The sequence below is a fragment of the Canis lupus genome, chromosome 28, assembly GCF_048164855.1.
Source record: "Canis lupus baileyi chromosome 28, mCanLup2.hap1, whole genome shotgun sequence".
Taxonomy (NCBI): domain Eukaryota; kingdom Metazoa; phylum Chordata; class Mammalia; order Carnivora; family Canidae; genus Canis; species Canis lupus.
The window spans coordinates 35,822,613-35,840,968 of record NC_132865.1 but is presented as its reverse complement, the minus strand read 5'-3'; the positions used below and the strand labels follow the sequence as shown (position 1 = coordinate 35,840,968).

Genomic DNA, 18,356 nt, shown 5'->3' with positions numbered 1-18,356 from the left:
ATCAGGGTTGCCTCATTTTTCCCTATATGGTCATGATGAGAGACATGTCATTTACAAAGTCCATCAACAGAAGACTTGTGGCTAAGGATTTGAGAGGAACACAGCCCTTCACTGTTATTCTCTGGGGGCTCGAAGCTGGGCTTGGAGGACCCTGGGCTCTAAACAGGCCTGACTACTCTGGGTTATTCAGGACCTCTCTATCTTGTTAGATAGACACTTTCTGTGTTAGTGTCGTGGGACTGCCATAATGAAGCACAATGGTGGTTAAAGCAACAGAAATTTATTACCTTACAGTCTGGAGGCTAAAAGTCCATGGTCAAGGTGTCACCAGGGTCAGTGCCTTCTGAGGGTTGTGAAGGAGAAATCTGCTCCATGCCTGGTGCTTGTGGCAATATTTGATGTATCTTGGCTTATAGAACATCACTCCAATCTCTGTCATCATATCTGTATGGTATTCCTCATGTGTGCGTGTCTGTATCCAAATTTCTTCTTTTAATAAAGATACCAGTCATATTGGATGAGAGGTCCACCCTATCCAGTATCGCTTCATCTTGACTAATTATATCTGTAATGACCCTATTTCCAAGTAAGGTCACATTCCAAGGACTGTGGGTTAGACCTTCCACACATGAATTTGAGGGTGGAGACAGGACACAATTCAACCCATTATGCCTTCCCTTTTCTTAACAATAATCTTTGACTCCTTTCAACACAAACTTAATCAATGTTCTCCTGATAAGAGAGGGAGATGGAAGGATTGAATCTCTACTTCAGAAGGCAATGAGTTTACCCCGGGCTATCCTAGAGGTGGGTCAGGATGCTAAAACTTAATATAGATCCTTTGCATTCCTCTTTCCAAATCAAAGGAAAGCTCACATGTTTCAGGCTATGCTCCCTGAAGAGAGTGAAGGACCTCACCAGGCAAAGTTCCACCCCTCCCATTTCCTTCTGCACTGTGGGATGTATTGGCCAGAACAGGTGCTGGTCAGACTGGAGCCATTCAGTTTGAGAATCTCTATCTGGTGGCTGCCTTGTTCTGCCTTTCTCATTAAGAGCTGTCTTAGTTCAGTTAGGTTTGCCTCTCCTGTTTGAGCGATAGTTTGTAACCTGAGGCTGGCCCCAGAGAGCTGTGGTCAATGGGCAGTAAAATCCAGAGGTGAGCTCAGAGCTCTTCTATCTCCCCAGATGCTGGCCTCCACCCCACTTGTCTGGAAGTGAAAAAAAGGGAAAAGATAAGAGATTTAATGCTGACTAATTATTTACAAAAGGCTCAGATCACCAACTACTACAAGCCACAGAGACCAAATCACCTTATAGGGCCAGGGAAAGTATGCTGAATTTGATAGAACAGAGTAGGAGTGTTCACTTTGTGAGGAAAATGGTGGAGGTGAGACATTCAGCTCACCTGGTCCTGCACATCCCCTGGTCTGATTCTACTGGGAGCCCTGGGGATAGGGGAAACAGAGCTGACCCACCCCCTTACAAGTCCTGGCTGCCACTCAGGGGTCACCCTCAGCCTTGGGTGTTCCCTGCTTTTCTTACAGTTGATTTGAATACTTAAATCCCTGTAGCTCAAAAGGCAATCTGACTTTTGCTTTTTAAAAGATAAATGTTAAAGGAAAAACTCTTCAATATAAGCAATTATTTTGTCTCCTTACATCTAAATGCCTGTTTGACATATTTTGTCAAACTTCCCTTTAGTAACAGAATGTACTATTGTTATTCATCAGTTAAGGGCTTTAGGCTTACAGAGGGATGCCTACACTTGGCAAAATGAGTAGAGAACTTCCATTATTCTAGTAAAAGGGCCGATAATATGGGCATCAATGCCTAAGCAATATTTTTTTACAGTTTCAGATCTAAATACCCTTCAGGAAACTACAAAAGGCTTTATTTTAGCAGCATAATTCAAAGCTTATCCAGGTCACAGACATTTCACTTATTATCAAGAGGCTTCCTGAGGAAAAGGAAAGTAAAAATATAGGCATGCAGGCTTCCAGAACTTTACTTTTTAGCAGGTAGGTTGGAGAAGGAAAAATGTTCCCACTGGATTTGAGGTAATTATTTTCAGTGTAATGGTCTTTGAATTCAGTAAGCAATGGGAAGCTAGACCTTACTTTGTAGATTCAGAAAAAAAAAAAAAAACATTGTGTTTGGGAGAAGAATCTATTAAAAAGTCATGGATTTGACAATGTTTCACAAAATTTCAGGGTCCTCTGAATATTTCTGTACAATTTTTAGAGGAAATGTTTATGGTCAGTGTGATCTATTTGTGATTGCTTCATTAGATCAGGTTTTGCTGAAATACCCAAACTATTTATTTTCTGTCTGTATGTGTGTATTGGGGGTGATAGAGGTGGAGGGAGATTTGTTTCTAGTGTAATGCATGGCAAATAGTAGATGCTTCTCTCAGATTATTTTGCTGCACATAACCAAAACATGAAAAACAGACAAAGGCATTTCTTTCTTATTAAAAAGTGTGAATATACAGTCCAGGGTTGATACTGTGGATCTATCATGCTGAGACTCAGGATACTTCTATCTTTTCATTCTGCTATTACTGGCTACCATTCCCAGGATCACCCCATGGTCCAAGATGGCTACATGAGCTCAGCCATGGAACCATAGTTTAGGACAGAAAGGAGGAAGAAGAGGGAAAAAAGGAACCCCTCTTTATTAGTGAATCTTCCTGAAAGAATCAAACAACACATCTGTCTCCACTTTGGTGGTTAAAACAGTGACATGGTCACAGGTGGCTGCAACAGACACTGGAAAATGTGCATGAATACTTTTACCAAAAATAAAGAAAAATGGATTTTGAAATACAGCTAGCAATCCCTGATATACAGATCAAAAAATATTTGTTTAATTGAATTGGGTCAATTGGCTAGAATCGGTGTATATGAGACATCTTGTTGACTGATTTTCTGTCGGGAAAAATGGGTAGAAAGCTTCTTATCATACCTTGCAGGGTAATAAACATAGGATTTGGGAGAGAGAGTGCTGGTCCTGAACACACCTTGGGCTGATCTTGACTTACTGTGGGCAAGGACGTTAGAACCTTGTGTTCTTTTATTCTTCAAGAAGTTAGGTGTGAATGTGTATAGTCTGAGACAAATGCTTTCAAGTTCCATCAAATAAAAATCAAATGCTCTGAGGGTAAATGGGATTGATCTGACCTTTCCAGTTTCTTCCATGTAATCAGCACATTGGACAAAATCTAGGGAAGACTCCTGCTCTCTCATGAATTCACAGAATGTTCTTATCACACGTTAGAAAAAAAATTCAGTGAGTATTTAGTGTTCTGCGTATCTTTCCTTTCATGTTGTTTAAAGTAGTTGTCAAAGTGTTCTTAGCTCTCTTTCAATAAATAAGTAAATACACAAATAAGAACTCACCCTCTCATAGGAACCTAATGACTAAAACTCATTGAAAAGGAAAACTGGCTTTGTGGTCTAGATTAAGTCACACATGCTTATTCACTATTTGTTTTCAGCCTGCGATGCTCCATTTTAAAATAGAAAACAGAAAGAATGCCAATAGCCCAGCAGAAATCTAAATATAACTGAAGTCTGGCACATAGTAGGTGACTTCTTGATGGTAGGATTCCTTTGAAACTGGCACTACTGCCACTATTGTGAGCATCAACTCCTTAGTCCTGTGGTCTCAATGGACTGTGACTGACAGCCATTGCTATATCACGGGAGCCATATTTACTCCTTCATTTGCCAACCCTCCATTCTCCCCTTCTGGCTGTCTAGGCTGTCCCTTCCCTTGAGAAGGGTGGATGGTGCAAGATGTGATCCATGCAGGATCAATGGAACAACTCCTCCTCCCACTCCACCTTTCTCTGTTGGGGTGCTAATCCCTCATCCTCATTCTTTTCTCCTTTTTTGCTCATGGAAGTCTCTTCTGGCCCACAGACTAATCCAATTTTCCCAGGGCAGCCTCTGCACTTTCACAGCACACATCACAGTTATCATTCCTTGTTTAGAGCTGATCTTCCCTGGGAGACTTGGGATTCAGGGTCTCAGGGATTGTGTCTTTTGGTCCATGGCTGCATTCCATGCCTAGCCTGATGCCTGACATGTAATAGGCACTTAGTGAATATTTGTTGATTGTCTGACAGATGTAACCCCTCCCCTCTGATTATCATGGATAGGTTCCCAGGGTAAGGCATGCACTTGGAGCTTCTGTCCATGCCTGTGTAGAATGGACATGTTAGTTTCCAAGGGCTGGTGAGATTAATTAGTTCACTCCCTCTTTTTTTCAGATGAAGCAATGGTTTTAGTTTACTAGGTCTGACAAACAAATTGCCTCAGGCTTGGTTTGGATGACTGAAAGTTTTTGTTTCAACAGTTCTGGAGACTAGAAGCCCAAGATCAAGATGTCAGTAGGGGTGGTTCCTGCTGAGGGCAGAGAGAGAAGGATAGGTTCCCTGCCTTTCTCCTAGTTTCTGGTGTTTGCTGACAATCCTTGGTGTTTCTGGGCTTGTGTGGAAACATCACAAAGATGTCTGCCTTCATCTTCACATGGTATTCTCCCTCAGTACATGTCAGTCTCCAAATTTTCCCTTTTTATGAGGACACCAGTCCTACGGGATGAGGGCCCACCCTAATGACCTCATTCTAATGTGATCATCTGCAAAGACCCTGCTTCTAAGCAAGGTCATATTCACAAGTACTGGGGGTTAGGGGACACAATTAGCACATAGCAATGACTCAGTTCATAATACATTGTCCCCTCTGTTGAAAGATGATGCTACTGACTCACCATTCCTAGAATATGGAGGTTGGGTTATTTTCTAAGTCTAGTCTTATTTGTTGTCTTTTGTGAGCAAGAACAATAAGACAGAGGAAAACTTGGGTTATAAATTAAGAGGTTAGTTCACTCAGGTAATGGAGTTTGTTTGCTAGGTTTGGCAAATGGTCTTCACATTAGTGTTTTCAACTGATTGACATTAGACCCACTTGGCTGCATATCTACCAAGAAGGGCAGTCACAAGAGTTCATTTATTCTCATGGATCAATAAACAATTATTTAGAGAAAGTGACTTTGTCAACAATTTAATTAAAGTCACCCAACCTTTGAAATGAGAAGTAATCCAAGTTTGGCCTCATATTAGCTCCATGGCCCTAGGCAAGTGACTTAATTGTCTGGACCTCAGCGGGCTATCTGTAAAGCTCTGGTACTGGATTAGTAAACGCCAATGACTCTTCTGGCTGGAACATTCTTTGGATTACATAGTTCTTTTAGTGTTAAAAGCAGAACAGTCTTCTAAGGAATTGGGTTGTGCAAAGTATAAAAAGGAATCAATAGTTGAAACGCTTTTCCTATTCATTATCATCAGTAGATATGAGGTGGTTCTAGGCTCAATGTAGAAAGATGTTTGGTCCCTGCCATCATCTACTTTTATGTGCTCATTGTCTACTCCATGCAAATGACAGACCAGCACACAGGACATATGACCTCTGCTAACAGAGGACTATTCCCCTGGCCCACTCCAGTGATCACATGTTAGTGGGTCTGCAGTGTTAGAATTTGCATGGGTTGACTGTGTCATTTTCATCCCCCAAATAAGTAATTTTCTAAGGAGTTATTTATAGGAGTGCCTGATAACATATTTAAGAACCTGATTAGAGTTTTAGTTACTTGTTGCTAGTGTAACCAAGCCTTTGGGGTGTACACACTCATTCTTTATAATCTCAGCATAAAAATTCTTGCTTATAATATCATCTTTACTATAAATAGGGATCTTTAGATGCTCTGCCCTTCTATTGTCCTACCTCTTACAATGCTCAATGTATCTTAATCCCTTTTCTTTATTTTGTAACAAAACTGTGACCCCTTATTGTAGGGAGGATACAAAATAGACCAGATGTCTTAACCATGTTTGGATAAATCAGTCATCACTCTTCTTTTTTCCAAGAAAAATGAGACATAAAGCCTTGAGTGAGGGGCGTAGACCCTACTTTCCATTCAGTCTTTCCAAAGCAAACAGAAAAGAGGTGTAAATGTCTGTTAACTGAGCTATGTCACTTGAATGGGCATTCAGTTTTAAGGATGCGAATAGAGGGGGGAGACCCAACTGTCAGTGTTTTGTCTCATTTAAAATTGCGACTAAAAATAACCTCGGGAGAAAGCGAATTGATTCATTAATTTAGTTCTAATGTTTGAAAGGAGTATAGATTTTGATATGAAGCCAGGGAGACAAACTCTCAATACAGTAGTCTTTCCCTCAAATTTAGAATGCTACAATTTACATTTAAATAGTATCTGATTTCAGAACCTTACTTTTTTGCCAAAAAAAAAGTCCCCTCAACAACATTACAATGAGGCAGAGTTGATTTGCAGCAACATAACAATAAGTCAATCATCAAAGTATTTTATTCCAACATTTTATATTCTGTGTTAGGTATCAGTGGCCAGGTTAGATGTTGAGCATACATAATATTTAAAGCAAAACAACTTTATGAGATCAGAACAACTCCAATTTACACATGAAAAAAAAATAATACGGAAGAAGTTCAATAGTCTGCTCAGGTTCATCCAGTTAGGAAATAGTATACTCAGTTTTCATGCATGGAGCAGGACTATTTGACTCAAGCCCTGAGCTCTTTCCAAATACTCTGGAGTCCTATTAACAGGGTCTTGATTTTGTACACAGCTTTGCAGGAGTGAGAATCAGATTACTACAAAGGCCTTGTTCTGACATGGATTCCTATGGCATCATTCAGCTACGCCAGGACAGTGCTGGTGGAGTTAGGAGGAGGACCGGAAGCACACACTAATGGGCAGGCAGAGGTGAGGGAAACAGTTCCTCAGAGTACTTTTAGGAGGAAAAAAGTACACACATCATTATGATAAAAGAGACCATAAGAGTGCCATGAGAAATTATGAAATAATGCTAATGGGAGCCTGAGAAAGAAGAGATCCTGGTATGCAAAAGCCATTTCGAACCCCACTCCAAGTATGACCACTACAGTGGTGGGCTCTATCACTGGGGAGAAGATCAGGAAAGACCTATTTGAGGAAGGGGCACAAGGATGGGCCTGAAGGATGGTTAGGGTTTTGATAAGAGGAAATTCAGGGATCCCTGGGTGGCGCAGCGGTTTGGCGTCTGCCTTTGGCCCAGGGCGCGATCCTGGAGACCCGGGATCGAATCCCACATCGGGCTCCCGGTGCATGGAGCCTGCTTCTCCCTCTGCCTGTGTCTCTGCCTCTCTCTCTCTCTGTAACTATCATGAATAAATAAAAATTTAAAAAAAAAAATTAAAAAAAAAAAAGAGGAAATTCAGGTGGGAGATGGCATTCCAAGGGAATGGTGTGGGAGAAGCATAAAAGTGGTGCTACTGTATAGGCAGAAGAAGACACTACTGTAGAGTATCATAACTTAGGACAAATATTTGAAAAGCAGCCCAAGGTTTATAAAACTGGGGCCTGGGAATGTTCTAGTCCAAAGATTTCAAATTCTGTCTTGTGGTTCTTTAAGAAGCCTGGAAATGGGCTTTAGTTAGTCTATGAAGTTTTATTTGAAACTCTGAATGTATGTCCATATTTCAGTTATCTATTGCTGCATAACAAACCACTCCAAACTGAATTAAAATTGAACTGACTTGAAACAATAATTTATTATTTCTCATGATTTTGCAGTCCAGGCTGGCTCAGCCAGGAACTAGAAATTTGCTCAAAACTCCAACCAGGGATCCCTGGGTGGCGCAGCGGTTTGGCACCTGCCTTTGGCCCAGGGTGCCATCCTGGAGACCTGGGATCGAATCCCACATCAGGCTCCTGGTGCACGGAGCCTGCTTCTCCCTCTGCCTGTGTCTCTCTCTCTCTCTCTCTCTCTCTCTCTCTGACTATCATAAATTAAAACAAAACAAAACAAAACAAAACAAAACAAAAAACTCCAACCAGATGTTTGGGCCCTCTCACTTATTTTCAGGCCTCCTTTGTGTTTAGTGCTTGCCCTCCTGCCTAGAATTTGAAGCAACAGCTACCCCCATCCAGTGGTTCCCCATCAAAGGCCACTTTGGGGGACATTTCCACAATTTACATTGAACATCCCCTTGCTGTCAAGTACAGAACTTAGATAAAAGAGAGGACATTTTGTGGATCAGTTTGGCTCAAAATGAATCAGAACTTTCTTACATCTGGGCTATGGACCTTGTCCTCAGCCAATGAGTCATCCAACTTTAGATGAATTGAAGAAGTGAATGCGTAATGACTCAGGAATTCTGCAAAAGCAATTCCTTCACTTCATGAGGATGGTCTTATGATGACTTGGAATTTAAGGGTCCTCGATTAGTTGTTCCTTGACATAACAAAGCTACTGAAATGCAGAAAAGCTATAGAGATGTCTGGAAACAGCAGGGTACTTGATCACTGGAAGCATAGATAATGTCCAAATCCATAGCATTACGATTAACTGGTGGGAGAGGAGTTCTTTTTCACCCGAGGGTAAAAGCAGGGAGAAGGAAGACACTATTTTCTCCATCACTCTTTCCTGCCTTAGAGAGGTCCCAGCCTATGTGCTATTTATGTGTCCTAAGGAAAAAAGTAAAATGAGTGAATACATTAGACTCTTACCACTGATTAATGCTGATAATCAGCCTTGCAACATCTGCTCACTTAACAACTTTATTAGCAGCCACAGAAGTGTATATTTGTACTTCTCTCGTGTTACTTAATGACAATTTAATTTACATTGGTCCTCTTCTCATGCATTAAAGACATTCTTCAAAAGTATATTAGATATTAGCAGAATCATTGTCAGCTAAATTAAAAAAAATGATGTCATATAGGTCACAAGGAAGAGATTCCAACCTGCGGGTTCCCATTTTGACTGAATCTGAATGTAATAAATCACCTTTGTCACAGACATGCAACAGGTCTGGTCCTATCCAAAACTGCAGGGAAAATGTTAAAAGTCTGGAAGTAAAAACATGGGGAAGTGACTTATTTGAGAACAAGAGTTAATCTCTTTCCACTTTGGGTCCGGAAATTCATGGACTTTGTTCCTAGATAAGAGTCCCTACAGCTCTGGCCAACAGGAATAAGGTGGTGAGGCAATCCTAGGTGTGGACAGTGTTATCAATAGCCAAAAGCTAAATTTGATAGCCACTTCTGAAATCCAGTCTTGATTACATTCATCAATCAGAATATGTTTTAGATTTCTTTATAATGCTGTAGTTGCTCTATCTACTATTCTACAATTTTAAATATGAAACGAAAACTTTAAATAAAAGAAAACTATCAGAGTTATGGGGAAAAACTGCTTATTTTTGGTGTAAAAAATGTCAGTCCTTCATACATGACTTCCACGTTAGGGAGAAAATGTTACTGTCCTTGAGTGACTAAAAGATAAATGCTAGAAATAATGAATCTGCATTCCAAGTTTATGGTCTATGTGGTTTTCCTTATATAAATAAGTACTTTTTCGCTTACACAAAATAACAAATAATGTATTATTAAACTCACATTTCCTTTTTAAAAACTTTTAATCTGAAATAATTAAAGATTCATAGAAAATTACAAAAATAGTAGAAAGAAGTCCCCTTCTCCCAGCGTGCTCCAATAGTAACATCTTAAATGTTACTTAACATTTAAATCTTAAATAGCTAGAGTACAATATCAAAACCAGGAAAATGACATGAGTACAATCCCCAGAGCTCATCATAGTTCACCAGTTTTACATGCACTCATATATGTGTGTTTCTGTGTGCATGTTTGTCAATCTATAGAATTTTATTACCCTGAGGAGATTCATGGCCCAGCATCATTTTGTCTCTTATAGTTGCTGTACTCTTTTAGAATCTAATAATGAAAACAATATTCATAATAAGATCTCTGTTTCAATCATGGCTATAATTCTGATAGCTTTATCTAGTTTAGTTTAGCAGATAGAAAACAGTATTTATGCACTTCATATTTCCTTCTTACATAGTAAGTATGTTATGGAGCAGTCCTATGTGTTATGAATTGCTTACTTAAGGCTAACATGATTTCTTCTTATTCAGTGTTATGCTATTTTATCTCATAAATCCTCAAAATAAAGCTATAAGATAGATATGATGATAACCATATGGTATATGAGGTGGTAGAGACTTAGACTGTATAATTATTCAGGACACATAGCTGGAAAGCACAGAGGTGGGGCTCAAATCCAGGTTGTGTCCATTGTCAAACTATGCACTTTTGTCAGTGTACTCCATTGGCTTTTCACATGGTACATTGATAACCTCAGACTTGGATAAATTCCATTGATGAGAAAGTTGGTAGACATTTTCAGAAAGGAAAAGTTGGAAGCATTGAAATATTTTCTAAATATAGAGTGAAAAATGGCTCAGAGGAATCAAATATTTTCTTAAAGAGTATTAGTTGACAAAAATTAGTTGAGGGGATCCCTGGGTGGCGCAGCGGTTTGGCGCCTGCCTTTGGCCCAGGGCGCGATCCTGGAGACCCGGGATCGAATCCCACATCGGGTTCCCGGTGCATGGAGCCTGCTTCTCCCTCTGCCTGTGTCTCTGCCTCTCTCTCTCTCTCTCTGTGACTATCATAAATAAATAAAAATTAAAAAAAAAAAAAAATTAGTTGAAAGTTTAGAAAACTAATTCTGGTTTTCATTTCTTTTACCTTGGATTTTTGCTCTGGAAGTGAAGTATTTTTAAATTTCTAACAAGGGTCCCAGGATACTGTGGTTCCTTTCAAATAAAAGTATCTTATGTTATGGCTTCACAAAACGAGCTGCTCTGTTCTTTTGCCTAATGAATCGAAGGACTCTAGCATTTGTTAAGCATGAGACACTGTGCTAAGCAAATTACCTCCTTTGATTCTCACAGCAAACTGTGAGTGTGGTATTAGTGTAGACATTTTTCAGCCGACCAAATAGTCCAGCAAAGTTAAATGTCTCAACACAAGTTTTACATGCTATAAGCCACAGGGCTGAGATTCCAACTCATGTCTGCTCATGTGCTTCTTAGAAGAGATTTATTGTCCCTTGAAAAGTGAGGGAAATGAAATAATTTCCCCAAATAAACAGATTTTTAATTAACTTTCCAATTTTCTTTGTTCCCATGTTTTATTCTGAAGGTTGGATATATAGTTAATGAGAGTTCTAATTCAAAATCTGCAGCAAGTTTGAAGAGCTGTGTTGGTGTGTTGTTTCAAGAACTGCCAATCTAATCAACATAGCTTTTGTCTAGGAAAGTGAAGTCAGGGGCTTGAAGTGTCCAGATTTCCACTTGTGTTATCTCAGTAGACACACAGCTGCAAATCAGTAGTTACAGTCAGGCTTCTTTGATTATTCTCAACGTTTCCCTCCAAATGAAGGAGAAAACTAAGAAAACTAATGTTGAGTCTAGTCAGCAGGTTTTACCCATAAAGATTCAATAATTTGAAATGTAGGACTAATTCTGAAGGTCCAAGAGCAGGGAAATGTTATTGACTCACCTTCTTGGGCAGATGTGCTCCTCCCTTGTCACTTTGGTTATGGAAGGCTTTGGTGACTCGTGGCATATCTTCATTCTTTGTTAATCTGGGGTGTTTGGGATTATTGAGTCAGCTGCAGGAATGAATCCTACTATTCCTCTTAGGGTTTGGGTCAGCTTCCCAGTCCCATAAGTCTGTTCAGATTCTGATTCAAAGCCTTGGATAGATCCAGGATCCTGAAGCCCCATGGAATGATCAGCAATGTAAGTGTGGTTGCTAAGTATCGGGAACTGCTGCTCCTTGATCTTGCTCACTCCCCAGTTAGGGAAGCTGGGAACTTTAGATGCCACTCCATACTCTGGTATTCCCATAGCCTCTGAATCTAGGTTCCTTGTTCCAACAAGTTAACTCCATTCACTTACCCCTTCCTTAAAATTGGTCTGCACACATGGACCTACAATGTTTACCTACTTCTCTCTGAGCCTGTCTCCAGAAGTCTTAGAGGCAGGCTATCTCCTGAGAAGTGCAGTGTTCTGCTTCATTCTTATCTTCACATTCTGCTTGGATTCTGTTTAGACTTGGAGAGCCCAAGACCAGCTGTTAATATTCTCTGACAATGGTGCAGCAGTAACAGCAGAGGGCTGCAGAAAAAGCAATGGTTTGAGCCAGATGGTAACTGAAATATTGGCTCCAATGTGTGTTTAAATGGCCACGGGACCCAAGACAAGTCTCAGTTTCCTTGTATGCAGAATGAGAGGACTAACTGCTGTGCGTGCAGGGGTGGTTGTAAGGTCAGAGTCAATTCATATAAACCAATTCATATAAAGCTTAATGACTGGTATGTGTTAGCCATTTAATAGTTGATAGGGTTTATTATATGTTTCAATGAACTATTTGGACAGTGGGAAGCAAAATGTAACTTAGACATACTTAAGCCTCTGGTATGATTTGTAATAATGAAAACAGGGAAACCAGTACTTGAGTTCTCCTGTTCTAGCACAGGGATCTTTAGAGAATGCCGATCCTGGTTTTGATGAGGTCTCATTCTTACCTTTCTCAGGTATTTTAAAGGTAGACCTGACAAGAAAGAAGAAATTCTCTTTCTAGTACTTTATCTAGATGGCGCAGCCAGGGAAGGAAAGCCTTTGGAACCTCCTGGAAGGTTGGAAATTTAGGCTGAAGAACTGGAAGGGGAGACAACTTATGGAAGTTTGTTAGTGGAATAGTTTTCCAAATGAAGTGCCTGAAGCCAAAACTCTTAGGTCATCTAAAATTAGACTAGACAAACCTTGAGAGTGAGCTATGCTGGCAGGGAAATGAACAAGCTGGCCTAAGGACGTTTTCCATTTCTAATTTCTGTGACTCCATGGAAAGATCTCTTTCTTTTTTGTATTTTCAAATGTATTTTTTTTCTTTAGCCTTCTCAGGGTTTTTTTTTTCCTCCTCAGATACATTTATAAATTCTACTTACAAAGCTTAAAATTACAGCAAAAATGCCATTTCATACTGTTAAGTTTAGTCCATTTTAAATCCTGTCTTGCAAACTTCTCCTCCTACAAAGCAAAGCTGTCCCCATCATGTTGCCTTATGGCCATTGCTATTTTTGAATTACATTTAGAGTAGAGTTAATCCACCTTTGATAAGGAATTTAATATCTATTGGCAGATCAGCTTGTAACTTTATGCTGTGAATATAGCTGCAGATTATGGAGCATCTTTTAGTTTAAATTATTCCCTGGGATGGAAAGCCAAAGTATTCAATGCTGAATACTTTGTGCTGTAAAGATTAAAGAAGCATTCTTCCAGAAACAATGCATCTGCAGTGGACATGACTTTCAGGATGGGCTGTCACAGAGGAGTGCAATTGGTTCTGAGCATATGGTGGGAAGTTGGGTGTGAAAAAGCAAATACAAGAATGGAGAAGCATTAGGAGAGACCAGTATGGGACTGAGAGGGACCCAGAGAACATTAATCATGGCACTGTGGTTCAGAGCTGGGTGGGCTCAGAATCCAGACTGGTACAGGAAGCACTTTCGGGAGATTAGAGCAAGTAGTTGGGCTGGAGTTTAGGAAAGTAGCTGCAGTGTTAGGATCTCACAATGGCAGGAGGCAGGACCCAAGAAGGAACTGGATAATGGGCTTTGGTGACAGAAAAGGACACAAACTGACATTTCAGCTTAGTCCGAAGTTTTATAATGTTAGGTCTCAAGTCAGTGTCACAGCCTGTAGGTGTAGGTAACTGACAGTACCGGGGGGACAGGCTATCAAGTGAGATTTACAGGAAGAAAGAAGGTTGCCGACTTTATAATAGCTCTAACATAGGTCTACTTTGATTTCAATGTCCCTTGGTGTTTAGTTTTTATTCAGATACTGGATCTTCCATCTGAGAAGTAAAATGTAAGGGAATTAAATAAACATTTCTCAAAAGTCTACCATTTAAAAAGGACTTGGCTAGGCATTTTTCACATGCTACTCATTGAACTGTGACAGCAGCCTATGACATAGTTATTTTTATTTCTATTTTATAGAAGATAGGGAGGCTCAGAGGGGTATGTAATTCACCGTAGTGCACAGTTAAATGTGGTAGCCTTTAGATCCAGTTCCAGGTCTGCATGATTCTGAAGTCCCCACTGTTTCCATTCCACAACACTGCTTCCTACGGAGGCCCAATGACTCTGGAGGCTGGGCTTGGCATTAAGTGTCAGGTGCTGTTGACTTTCTCCCTGCCTGCTTCTCTTTCTCCTTCTCCTACTGATCTCTTAAAGATCCATTCTTTCATTTTCCCCCAATCTTAAAAAGTAGACTTCATTTTTTAGAGTAGTTTAAGATTCATGACAAAATTGAGCAGAAGGTACAAAGACTTCCCATCACTACTGTAGTAACTACCTGACAAGGCTTCAGACTCTACAGCAATTCTAACATCCTTCTCATAGTAACCAGAGTGAATTCTCTAAAATGTAAATAAGATTACTTAGTAAATAAACTCCAAACTCTTTACCATGGTCTAGACGTAAACAATCTGATCTCTTTCTATTCCTCTGATGTCACCTTTCTTTACTGTCTACTTTGTTTATATTTTCCAGCCATATTAGCCTCATTTCTGTCTCAGGGCCTTTGCACTTGCTGTCCTTTCTGTTTGGAATACATTTCTTCTATATCTTTGAATAGTATTTTCTTGTCCTTCAGATTTAAGTTTCATCTTAAATGTCCCCTTCTTAGAGAGGACTTCCCTGAGAAATTGAGTGACCCTTATCACCTTCTACTAAATTAACCTATTTTATCTTTTCCAAATCACTTCTACACCTGAAAGTATCTTATTTAATAATTTTCTTCTTTTTTCTTATTTTAGCTTTGCATTACATAGATAATCACCCCAAAGCTAGTGGCTAAAATGGCCACTTACTGAACTTACAAATCTTTGGGTGAGCCAGCTGGACTGGGCTCAAGTGAGTGATCTTCTGGGTTAGACTGGGCTTACTCATGCATCTATGGTTAGGTAGGTGGCTCTGCTTCTGAGGGCTGGTTGCCTGTTGGCTGGGGTGCCTAGAGCACCTGGACTAGGTTTCTCTCATTATCTAGCAGGCCAGCCCAGGTTTATTCATATAGTGGATAATAGAATTCTCAGGAGAACAGAGTATAACTGTTCTCTTGAGGTTTTGATGTTGGGATAATGTCACTTCTGCCTCATTCTATTGATCAAAGCTGCCCAAATTCAAGGGGTGGGTAGTAGACACCACCTTTTGATTTACAGATTACATTGTAATGGGGTGTGGCTATAGGGAAGGAATACATGCTGGTAAGCATTTTTGCAAACAACCCACCAGACAGTGTATACTTGCAATGCATCCGAGCCTATTAGCATCTGAATCCCTTTTTGAATCTGGGAGATTACCCACTTTATGGCTCTTCATAGGGCAAAGATTCTTTCTTTCTGTGGAACCTAACAAGCTACATAGTTTCTTTTCATTTTCCCCCCTTTAAGGCACAGGCACTTGTACAGGTTGGAAGTGAACAAGGTAGACCAGCAGGTTCCCTGTGAAATTTATTTTTTTGGTTAGAGTGACAGCAAAGGTGACTGTCCTAGGTTGGTTTTATTTGCAGGATAGTTGTGCTCCTAGTAGAAAAGCAGCAAGAATGTAAGCTGTGGCAATTCAGGCTCTGTGGCAGGCAGGTGATTTCTTCATCAGGCCAGTTCTTAGAGAAAGAGAGAGAGAGAGACCAAGAGAGAGAGGGAGAGAGAGAGAGCAAGAGAGAGAGCGAGAGAGAGCGTTAATGCATGAGGGGAGGGAAGGGGAGGAGAAAGGGGGGGCTGCAAAGGGAGAGGGAGAAGCAGGCTTCTTGCTGAGCAGGGAGCCCGATATTGGGCTTGATCCCAGGACTCCAAGATTATGACCTGAGCCAAAGGCAGATGCTTAACTGACTGAGCCACCCAGGTGCCTCTCATTAGGCCAGTTCTTTTTTTTTTTTTTAATTTATTTATTTATGATAGACTTAGAGAAAGAGAGAGAGAGGCAGAGACACAGGCAGAGGGAGAAGCAGGCTCCATGCCGGGAGCCTGACGCAGGACTCGATCCCAGAACCCCAGGATCATGCCCTGGGCCAAAGGCAGGTGCTGAGCCGCTGAGCCACCCAGGGATCCCCAACATTAGGCCAGTTCTATGAAAGGTTTTATATGTTGTTTCTGGAATCTTAAGTTTGAACCTCATTCTTTAGACCTCTCATAGATCCTGTGACCTACTCAATATTCTTTAAAAGACTCCTTTTCTTTGTAATCCTCCAGGGTCAGATTTGGTTGCTTTGCCACAAAGAGTTCTCTTCCAGCAGTTGGTATCAGGAATGAAGTTAATTTTTCTCATGTAACAGCAAGAATTAGGTGGTTGTCAGGTTGGCCCAGCTGCTCATACAGCTATAAGGATTCTTCTTCTATCTTCTTTTTTCACACTGTTGCCTCCTGCTAGCTCCATGTATTGCTTTCATGTTCCAGGCAGGAAGGGGTGGCACTAGCTGCGTTTGTTTCTTTTATAAAAAAAGGAAAAGTGTTTAGAAGTACCCCTTTAGATCTTCCCTTACACTGTCTTAGCCTAAATAAGATCACCTAGATTACCAACTTGAGAGACTAGGAGGTGAGTATCTAATCTCTCTGAGGAAGGCACAAAAGGAGGAAGCTAGAGAATCTGTGTTGAATAAAGTGATGACCAATACCCCTCACATTCTTAATCATCCTCTTTATAGAGATGGTTCCTGAAGATCAGATGGTTCCTGCTTCATACATTTTCTCTCCAGTGTTTAGAACAGTGTTTGGAAAATTCATTGAGTGGCAATATTGGGAGATTCTTTCTTTAAAATATATCTTATCTTTTGTTTCCATTACAGAACTACCATTTTATTCAGACCAATTATTAAAGATTTGTTTGTTACAGATCTGTTTTCATGCTGTATTTCTTTCTAGTCTTTCCCATCCTCTGTCTATATTACATTCTGCTACTAGTGTATCATCTTTAATGCCATTTTTGTCCTTTTTTTCTTCTCAAAAATCTGTATTAGTTTTCTTGTAAATCTCAATCTCTCAGCCTGGGATTCAGCTCCTTGCATTAGCTGTCTGTTTACCTCTCCCCATCAGCAACTTAAATGGTAATCACTCACAAATCCAGCTAATCTTGTGGCCATCTGGTACATGCTGTCATACCCACTATATGCAGAGTGACAGACTGCAGGGCTCATGGGGCAAAGGCAGGAGGCTTCACTGTGAAGGGAATAGGTGAGATACAGGGAAGGCTCTCAATAAAGGATGGCCTCCTTGCTGTTTTGTTGAAAGGGGTAGGGCAGTTACTATTCACTTTGAACTTGTCTTTAGTCTACAGTCTCATTGGTAGAACTCTTAACAGGCAGAGTCTGACCAGGTTGAAGCAGGCCTGGGCTAGCTCAGTCCAATCAATGGGGTGCTTGTGGCAGTCTTTTGGGGAAGTAAAGCATAAACCTTTTTGAGAAGTGGAGTCTTTTTGAGAAGTGGAACATGAGAAATGGAGCATGGATCAAGAATAGCAGATTGAAACACAGACTGGTCTACAGGGCAGAGAGTACAGGGAAGGCTGAAGTTCAGGGGCATGCAGGTGTCCCAGGGCTCCCTAGAGCAGATAGGACCATGGACAGTCAGCCTTGGCCCTTGTTGGTCTGAGACTGGGGAGGCTGAGCCTATACTTTATAGGACCTCACTGTTGGCATCCAGATTGTGTTGGATCATGCAGGGACTCGCAGCATCACCCTCTTGCTTCTTTTCTTTACCTTTACAAATGTTCCACTTTTTGTTAGAAACATTCTCTTCTGGTGTGCTTAGAGGGACATTTTGAAAACTGTGGGGGACAATTATGATATATCTCAATTTATTTGATGAAAAGTAATTTGAACCATTTTTACAATAAAACAGTATAGATACAGATAAATTTGACATGTATAGACACAGATAAATTTGACATGATGTTTTTCAGGCAAAATTAAGAGTTAAATTTCAAACTTTGATTAAAACTCCAGTCTATGATTATACATTCATTCATTTCATTAGGGGTGCTAGGATGGAAAGAACAGAAATAGAGAATTCTAAGACAAATCAAGGGCCACTAGAGACACTAAACATTATGGAAGTGGTTCATTAAAGATACGTGTACTAGGAATTTAAACTGAATTAAAAAATTTCCATTTTTAGAATGAGTTAAAAAGACCATGCTCGAGATTTTAAAAAATATTCTCTAATAGGAAAGGAAAGTTCTTGATAATAGCATTTGGTGCTAAGGATTAAAATAAAATTGCGATTTGGAGACAATATCTAAATGCCTTTTTTCATAAGGTAAAAATGTCAAGTCAGTCTAAAAGAATTTCAAGGTATTTTTCTCACTTAAGAAAATAACCTATTTCTCTCTTAAATACATCCTT

At 40.2% G+C, this 18,356-nt stretch overlaps 1 long non-coding RNA gene across 2 annotated transcripts in view; it reads right to left on the bottom strand.

Annotated features, from left to right (window-relative positions):
* Window positions 1-6,397: 6,397 nt before the first annotated feature.
* Window positions 6,398-18,356, bottom strand: part of LOC140620401 (uncharacterized) — a 35,268-nt gene continuing 23,309 nt past the window's right edge. Inside the window, exon 3 of one of the 2 annotated variants that reach the window (XR_012020192.1) lies at window positions 6,398-8,547. This is a non-coding gene — a long non-coding RNA (uncharacterized lncRNA). Of the gene's footprint in view, window positions 8,548-15,466; window positions 15,624-18,356 lie in introns of those variants that run through there. The other variant, XR_012020193.1, reaches the window with a different exon arrangement.